We start from the raw sequence: 9,335 nt of genomic DNA on the forward strand, positions 1-9,335 counted from the left end.
TTCACCCACCCCTAAACCCCCTCCCCTCAGGGACCCCCACTCTGTTCTCTGTATTTATGAACTTGTTTTTTGTTTTGTTTTGTCTGTTCTTCTAGATTCCACATACAAGATCATACCTTATGTGTCTTTCTCTACCTGGCTTGTTTCACTTAGCGTGATGCCCACATTTTCAGTTAGTGTTCAGTGTTGACATTATTTTGATCACTTAATTGTCATCCATTGCCAAGCCAAATACTATGATAAAATTCCACATTTTTCCTTGTACAAGTTAATTTTCCCATAGATATTAATAAACTTTTCTTTTTTCTAGCTTACTTTTTCATATCACTATCAAAAATTCTTTATATGTTCTCCAACAGAATTGTAAAACTTCTCTGAGTGCCATTCTCCACGTGATTACATCATCACTTAGTTCAGTATTTATTTCTGCTGCCATATTTTTTAACTTTGAACAAATTTTTATCACAAAAAGTTGTCACATAATTGGATATTTCAGAGCAGTAGTAAACATGCCTCGGCAGTTTAAGTTGAAAGCGGTACATTGGTACATGGTTCTTGCACTTAGTTATCAGGAATGTACAAATGTCCTTTTATTCAAAAATACAAAATAACAGCAGTAAACTACTGCATCTGTCAGTTGACACCAGTAACTGATGGTTTAGTGATTTTCTTAAACATCAGCCAGCCTTTTTTCTTCAGTTATTTCCTTCCACTGACTCCTCTGAGGTTCTAGATGAGGGGCACACCCTTGGGCGTCTTCCTCTCAAGGTTCTCATTAATGATGGTAAAGCACTATTTCAGGTTTAGAACATACCACCTCCCATTCCACCCATCCCGCCCATTCCAAGGTCTTTCTCTTCCTTGGGAATTCCTGTGACTACAGCTTCTGCTGTTGTTAACAGAAAGGCCACTCCAGCAGTAGCCAATAGAGCAGTCCTCACAACCTTGGTTGGATCAATGATTCCTTTAACCACTATATTCATAAAGTCTTCAAGTATAGCATCATAACCAACTTCTGAGAAACTTTGCTTAATTTTCGCAACTATCAACGATCCCGCGACACCTGCATTCTTAGCAATGGTCACTGCAGGAATTTTGAGTGTTTCTAAAAATAATTTCTATACCAGTTTTGTTATCTTCAGTAGCTGGAGTTAATGAGTCCCAGGCTGCAGTGCACCCAAGCAGAGCCCAGCTTCGCCTCCCAGAACAATGCTCCCTTCAACAGCGGCTTGTACTCTGTCCTTTCATTCGCTTCAATATCACTTGTGCCCCCAACCTTCAGCCCAGCTACTCCATCTGAGAGTTTTGCCAGATGTTCATTTAGTTTTTCCTTTTCATGTTCACTAGCTGTGATATCTAACTGCTCAATGATTTCTTTCTTTTCTTTTTTTCAATGGTTCAGAGTGGTTTTTAATCATTTGTTTCCACACCTACTGGAGACTTAAGTTGCTGCTGCCTGTTACTTGCAACACTGAATTGTACTTTTGTGGATAGTTAGAGTGGGGAACCATAGTGTGTTGGTTTTACAGCCACAATATAGAGCCTGAGAACACATACACATACAATTCTATCATTTTGGCAGGTTTAACTCCATGTAGATAGAAACTAATGTAGATAAAGACTTACAAAATGAACATAGAATGAAAGAATGAGTGAAGGCAGGATGGAAAAAGTAAAAAGGTGGGAAGACACATCCCTGTGTAATTCACCTGCCCACCTGATAGTCTGTGCAATGGGGCAAGAGAGAACATCCTAACTAGAAGGTTCTATGTTTGACTGCCCTAGAACTGCACTGTCCAGTACTGTACCTAGTTAAAATAAAATAAAATAGAATAGAATAAAATAAAATAAATTTCAATTCCTCAGTCACACCAATCACATTAAAAGTGCTCAGCCAGCCTGGCTGGCGTGGCTCAGTGGTTGAGCATTGACCCAGGCACCAAGAGGTCACCAGTTCAATTCCCAGTCAGGGCACATGCCCAGGTTACGGGCCAAATCCCCAGTGGGGGGCATGCAGGAGGCGGCCAATCAACGTTTTCTCTCATCAATGTTTCTATCTCTAAAATCAATAAAGAAAAAAAAGTGTTCTGCCACATGAGGCTAATGGCTACTACTACACAGTGCATGCATAGAACATATTAGTCTTTGCAGAAAGTTCTATGGAACAATGTTACATTAGAAGACTACATGCTAACTCAGTCAGAGTTAAGGCATCTGTCGTTTGGAAGGGGCAGGAAAAGAGATATAAATTCCGGTGGAAAAAATTGGTCTTCTGGATAGTTTTTGGTGAGTGCTGTGAATAGTTAAACATTTCTCAATGGAAAGCTAAGTTCAGGATGGGTTTTCCTTTTCCTAATTTGCCTTAAGTCCTTAGTGTTTAAAGGTCAATTCTGAAACTTCTATCTCACTAACCCCTCATTTTTTGTGGGGGGCAGGGAGAGGAGAGGGAGCACAATGGGCAAACACCAAATAGATTCAGATTTAAAAGGTGCTAAAGGACTTACTTGCTCCCATATTTAAAGTGTTTTTACTAAATGCGCATTCACACACACCCTGTTCCTTAGCAGTACTGCTCAAGACAGCAGTGTTTACAATCATGATCATAGGAAGCAGGGAGGTAGAGACAATTGTTAACTAAAACCCCCCACAGCACAGCACGGGCAGATTCTACTACTTTTCCTAATGGTCAATACTATCCAGTCTGTGCTGCTACAAGGGACCCACTGTAGCCCTTCTAGATTCCCCTTGTCAAAAAAAACAGGCTTTTACTGGAGGCATCCTGGTGGTATGGGAAAGCTGAACCTTAGCTCTGATAAAACAGGATCCTCTCCTCCACTTACTGGCTTCAGCGTAGAAGAGCAGTTAAATCCTTAGGCCAGGAAGCTTCATTTTTATGGCCTTTTTTTTTTAACTGTCCCCCAAACTGTAGGGTCACTTTTGATTGAGAGGCAAAGGGGCCCTACTATTAGTGGAAAAGACACACTCCTTCAGCACAAGTTTTCACTGATAGGATGGTGCTGTTGGACATGCTTTTTCCTTCTGTTATGCCAGGAAACCCATTACCAGGGTGACTCATGTTGCAGTCAGAGCCCTCAAGGGCCTGTGATCGAACCTCATGGTCACAGGATCCGCAATCTGAATCCAGGTCATGAGGGCTGTCACAGCAAACTCCTTCTGCCAGGCAAAGGGTACTTGCTCCACATCTGTAGTCTGCTGTTGCCTCTTTCCTCTTCACGGAGGCGACTGGATTCATCAGAGCCTCTGGAATCTTCATCTCTATCACTGCTCTCCCCCTCTGGGGACTCATTGCGCCAAATATTTTCACTATTCTCATCATCTTCATCTTTATACATGTCCCTCGGTTGTTGGCCATCATTCACCTGAACATCGGCTCCCATTCCTGGCTGGAGGCCGCACGGAGAGGCTATTCTCAATCCACCCTGGAGTGGCCGTCTCCGCGTAGAGAATGTCATAAACATGGTCATCCTGTTCCTCCCAGTGCCTGATGCTTGGACCATCCCAGAGACAGTCAACCGCTCACGGATCAGCTCTACAGAATTGCAGAGGGTCACATTTGGGTCAGATACTTTGCAGGACCCGGCAGCAGCAGCCACCTCTGGGTCTCCCTCTCCGTGGACCACATCCAACAGCTGGAAGCCTGTGTCATCGTTGTCTTCTGGGTTTCCCCGCACGTCCTGGGACTCCAGGCCATCTGAGGTCATTCCCGAGGAGGCTCGAAGGCTGGAGACCACCCGGCAGCGGCCCTCCTGCCGGATCTCCCGAGCTGACACATGGAGGTCGCGGCGGATATCTGCTGGCTGCCCCAGGATGGGCGCAAAGGGCCCGCAAGAGCCGCTGGACCGGCTCCTCCTGCAGGGCAGTGGGGGAGGGGGACCCGCGTAAGTATGGGTTCATGGAGGGGTCAGGGATACAGTTTCATCCTAGCCGCACACTAAGATCCCTTCCAGTCGGGCTCCATCCCCGCCCAGTACCTGGGAGCGCATGGTAGCCACTAACTGGAAGACATAATTCTCTGCTGCTCTCTCCAGACCGTCCAGGAGTCTTTTGGGCCACCGACTCCACTGCATCCTCCGCGGTGTTTGCAGCCTAGGCCAAGAGGCTCGGGGGCTCGGGGGCTCGCATTGCGCTTCCGCTTCCCGCGGAGCACAGCTGTGCCGCCAGCCTCCATCGCTGATTTCTTGAATACATTTTCAACTTGAGCCTTGTCACCTTTTCCTTTCAAGAGAATGGCATCATCTTTCGACACAATGACCTCTCCAACTTTTCCCGAGTGTTCCCGAGTGAAGACCAACTTTTAGCCTATTGAAAATGAGTGTACTTGCCCTGGCCAGGTGGCTCAGTTGGTTGGAGCATCATTCTGTACACTAAAAGGTTGGGGGCTTGATTCCTGGTCATGGCACACACCTAGGTTGTAGGTTTGACCCCCCAGTTGGGGACATACAAGAGGCAACTGATCAAAGTTTATCTCATATCGATATTTCTGTTTCTCTCCCCCTTCCTTTCTCTCTAAAAATCAACTAAAAGATATCCTTGGGTGAAGATTTAAAAAAAAAAAAAAAAAAAGGAATGTACCTAGTACGTCTACATCAATACCTTCAGCAATTATGACCAAGGGCTTATGGTGAGCATCGATAATTTCAAGAGCCAGGTACAATGGACTGAACTGTGGAAATTTTCTTTTCACTCAATACAATATAAGCATCTTGGAATTCACATTTCTTATCTTTTGCTGTGTTAATAAAGTATGTAGAAATACAACCTTGATTACACTTCATGCCTTCAATAATTTCTAATTCATCATTCAGTGTTTTTCCATCCTTTACTGTGATGATGCCCTTTCTTCCAACATTTTCATTGCGTCAGAAATAATGTTGACAATTTCTTTGTCTCCATTTGCAGAAATTGTAGCAATCTGAGCAATTTCTTCAGAGGTTGTCACAGGTTTAGACTGCTTCTGAAGTTCAGCAATTACAGTACCAGTAGCTAACATTGCACCTCTCCTGCGTTCCACGGGATTAGTTAGACCTTTGCTAATCTTCTCAAAGCCTTCCCTGACCATAAAGAGTGCCAATGCAGTAGCAGTAATGGTGCCACCCCAGCCTCTTCATTTGTATTATTGGCAACATCTTGAACAAGTTTAGTGTCAATATTTTTATGCTTTAAATCAATGGACTTTGCAATGGTTATACCACCTTTTTGGTACTTTGGGATTTCCCCAACTCTATTTAATCATCACTGTTCTTGCCTTTGGCCCCATAGTAACAAGGACAGCATTGGTTAAAAGGTCTAAAGATCGAAGCATTAAGGCTCAGGCATCTGCACCAAATTTCACATCTTTGGCATTAGCCCAAGTGAGATGAGGAGCCAGTGCCCTGGACACCGGCCTAATCTGGTGAAAGACCGTGTAATCGAAGTTTTGCTGTGGGCCAGCAGCCAGGCCCGTAAGCGGTGAGGCAGGCTGTCAGCCCTATTGTTAATGCCTATGAATCTTCTATCATTCTCCCAACATCCCTTCTCCTTGTTGTTGTTGTTCTCTCCTGCTGGCTTTAGAGCTTTGTGTGTGTTATGTACTTGAATCCTCAAACACCTCCGAAAGGTAGTTATTTATCCCCACTTTATAATGATAAGAAAACATAAGTTCAGAAGGACAAAGTACGTAATTTAAGATTATACAGCCAGTATGGCCAGAGCTGAGTTTTGTGTTTTTTGTGTTGTTTTTTTTTTTTAATTGTGGTAGAGAACACGTAATGTGAAATCTACTTGCTTAAACAATATGTAAGTGTCTCATATACTATTGTTAGCTTTATGCACATTGCATAGCAAATCTCTATACATTTGTCCATCTTGCATGACAAACTATATTCATTGAACAAAAACTTCACCCATTTCTCCCTCTCTTCAGGCTCTGACAACCACCATTCTGCTTTCTGCCTCTATGAGTTTGACTGTTTTAGATACTTCATAAAAGTGGAATCATGCAGTATTTGTCTTTCTGTGACTGGTTTATTTCACTAGGTGTAATGTCCTCAAGGTTCATCCATGTTTCACATGTGACAAGATTTCCTTCTTTTTTAAGACTGGTTAATATTCCGTTTTATGTAAATATATATATATTTACATAAATATATTTACGTAAATATATATTTACGTTTCCCTTATCCATTTATCTGTCTGTGGACATTTAATTGATTTCACTTTTTGGCTATTGTAAATGACACTCCTTTTTAATAGTAGGCCCTTCTTGGTTTGGACGTGAGTTTTCTCTCCAAGGCTATTAACTATAGGATTTTTGTTTTGTTTTCAGTTTTCTTGTTTCCTCTTTCTGCTGTTCACTTATTTTGCTTTCTATTTTGCATGCTAAAAACTTTCCTGAAACATCTGAGAATACTTGGCTGTTCGTTAAACTCTAAAAGGTTGCTTGAAGCTCTGTATGTCCGTGGAGGAGAAGCTAGTCCTTGTATGTGTAAGGCTAGGATGGAATCCGTAGGATAATTCATCAAGGACTTGGATTCCCGCCCGCCCCCCCTTTTTTCAGAAACCCTAACTGTCCTTATCTGTATATTCTTTCTTTGGGCCATTTATTTTCTCCAGAGAGAATCACTAGTCTCCTGTCTGAGGGCTGTACACCTGGTGTCAGCCTCCTAGGAGTCGGGGCCGGAGGCAGAGGGCTCAGAGTCTCCTGGTTTAGAGGTCAATGTTCACCCTCAGAGTCGCCCTTGCCCCCTCTCTGCTTTGACTGCATTCCTCTTGGTCCTGATCTTCAACAATAAATCTCCTACTTGGGTGGGAGGGATGGCCTTCGGCTGCTCCAGGTGGGCAAGGAACCTGGGATCTAATTTCTTCTTACACAGAATTTCAACCAAACCTCTTGTTTTCCACCTCATCCCCCCACCACCTCCCATGGTTCAGGTGTCTCCAGTTCTCCTGTAGGCACTCGGTAGTCAGATTTCTGATCCTCTTCTTTCTGTTTTACATCCCACCAAATCCGATTATGTTTCTCATTTATTGCAGTCTCTCTGCCTTTTTCAGTTTATGCCTAGTTCCCTACTACTTTCATTTTAGTACATTTTTAGGAGGAAACAGAGAGAAACATTCATGTTCAATACACTGTGTTTAATCTAAAATCTTCTCAGGCCACCACTTTAGCTGCTAGATGCCTCCGCCTCGCACGTCAGCTCTAATCCATCGTTACTTCTCCCCCCGCGCTGTGGACTGCAGTTTTCCTGCGGGCAGAGGTCTCTGATCTGCAGCCCCTAGCATACAAGGCATGCAATGATTATGTATTCAACTGAGTGGAACTCACTTTACATAATTGGTGCTACCCATCGGAAAGCTGGAAAAGAAAGTAAATGACCACGTAAGGCCTCACGCTCACCCATTCTCTCCGACAGATGGTCCTGATTCCCTCTCCTACAGCACCTTGTTTACAGCACGTACAGCCCTTTTCTGACTCTTTCAGAGAAGTGCTTATTTTACTTGGAAGTAATTGCTTTTCAAAGACTGGCAATTCTCATTAGTTACCAGGTGAGTGAATCTAATAAGAAAAGTCTCCCGATCGAGCTGGGAAAAACAACAGAACAAAATATGGAGTGGGGATTTTTTCCACCTTGCAAACCAAATAGCTCCTGTGCTACACATAATTGAAAGAAAATTGACATGTATTCTCAAAGAAGCATTTTTTTATCCACGTGCCCACGTGGGCAGGTAGGGGACAGACCTCTGAGGTGCAGCTGTGTGAGGAGAGATGTAATGGGGAAACTTCTGAAACAGCCTGTATTCGTTCCCCAGGGTTGCTGAAACAGGTGGCCACGATCTGGCTGGCTTAAAACAACAGGCTTAGTCTTAGCCCCACAGTTCTGGAGGCCAGAAGCCCAACGTTAAGGCGTCAGCAGGGTTGGCTCTTTCCGGAGGCTGTGAGGAGAATCCATTCCATGCCTCGCTTCTGGAGGTGGCTGGCAACCCCTGACATGCTCTGTAGCTGCATCATTCCAATTCCTGCCTCCATTCTCACATAGACTTCTTTCCAGTGTGTCGCTAAACCTCCCTCTTCTTTTTTTATAAATGTTTTTATTGGGTTTTTAAATTTTATTTTAGAGAGAGAGAAAGGAAGAGACAGAAACATCACTGTAAAAGAGACACATTGATCAGTTGCCTCCTGCAAGCTCCCCACTGGGGATCAAGCCCAGAACCCAGGCACGTGCCCAGACTGGGAATCGTTCCCATGGGACGATGCTCAATCCACTGAGCCACACCAGTTAGGCATAAGCCTCCTCTTGTTTTAATGACACCAGTCATTGGCTTAGGGCCCATCCAAATCCAGTATGACCTCATCTTAATTTGATTATATCTCAAAGACCCTGTGTCTGAATAGGGTCACATTCTATGGTTCTGGGTTGACGTGAATCTTTTCAGGGACACTATTCAATTCCACACATGGCCTAAAAGCCTTTATCTTCCTGCCTCCTATTTTAGTCATAATTTTAGAGACTACATTTGTAAACAAATACTTTCAGACAACTGATACAGGAGAAGACAGAAAATTCCCAGAGCAGGTGCCTGGATGATGAGGAAGACGAGCTTGCAGGTGAGGCGGGGGTTCTTGACTTTGGTTGCACGTTGAAACATCCAGATTTTAACTCCTGCTGTCCCAGCACCCGTTGCTTTACAAGCATCCCAGGTGGCTCCAAGGGGCAGCCGGATGCACACCTCTGCGCCAGGGCCTCGTCCGCCTTCACTAAGTCGGCTCCTCTCTGCGGAAGCAGCTGCAGGTCTGCTGAGAGCTGAGCACCCGCAGCCGTGGGTTTCATTTCTGCCTCCGTCACTGGCTTTGAAGAACAGCTTCCTCAGTGCTGTAAGCTCAGAATTTACTAAAGGAAAAGATAAGAGGGAGATTAACATTTAATTTTATTTTTCAAAAAATAAAATTGTACTTAACCTAAGTTGCATGTGCTTTAAGAAATTTGAACCCCCCCCCCCAAAAAAAAGCACAGAGAAGGAAAGAAAATTACCTATAATTGCATCCCTCTGGGAACACCGTGGTGTGGCGAATGTTCTGATACATCTATAAATATACACGATGTATTTTACAAATATGCACTTCAGTGGTTTCAAAAAATGAGTTTTTCATTTAGTAATATCTCATTACATATATGTCAAAAATATTTCTCATTGAGTAGTCTTCAAATTTTGAATGACTTCATTTTATTCCTTCATAGAGAATATGCTGTAATTATTTAAATGATTACTATGGGAGAATTTCAAATGGAATTTTTCCTTGTCTGATTATTGGGACAAAAGCCAGAGCTGGAAGCAAA

General features: G+C 43.5%; 2 pseudogenes; both read right to left on the reverse strand.

Annotated features, from left to right (window-relative positions):
- Nucleotides 1-803: 803 nt before the first annotated feature.
- LOC118620718 lies at nucleotides 804-8,828 on the reverse strand (annotated as a pseudogene).
- LOC118621251 lies at nucleotides 2,966-4,189 on the reverse strand (annotated as a pseudogene).
- Nucleotides 8,829-9,335: the final 507 nt, after the last annotated feature.

Source organism: Molossus molossus, unplaced genomic scaffold, assembly GCF_014108415.1.
Source record: "Molossus molossus isolate mMolMol1 unplaced genomic scaffold, mMolMol1.p scaffold_m16_p_8, whole genome shotgun sequence".
Classification (NCBI taxonomy): Eukaryota; Metazoa; Chordata; class Mammalia; order Chiroptera; family Molossidae; genus Molossus; species Molossus molossus.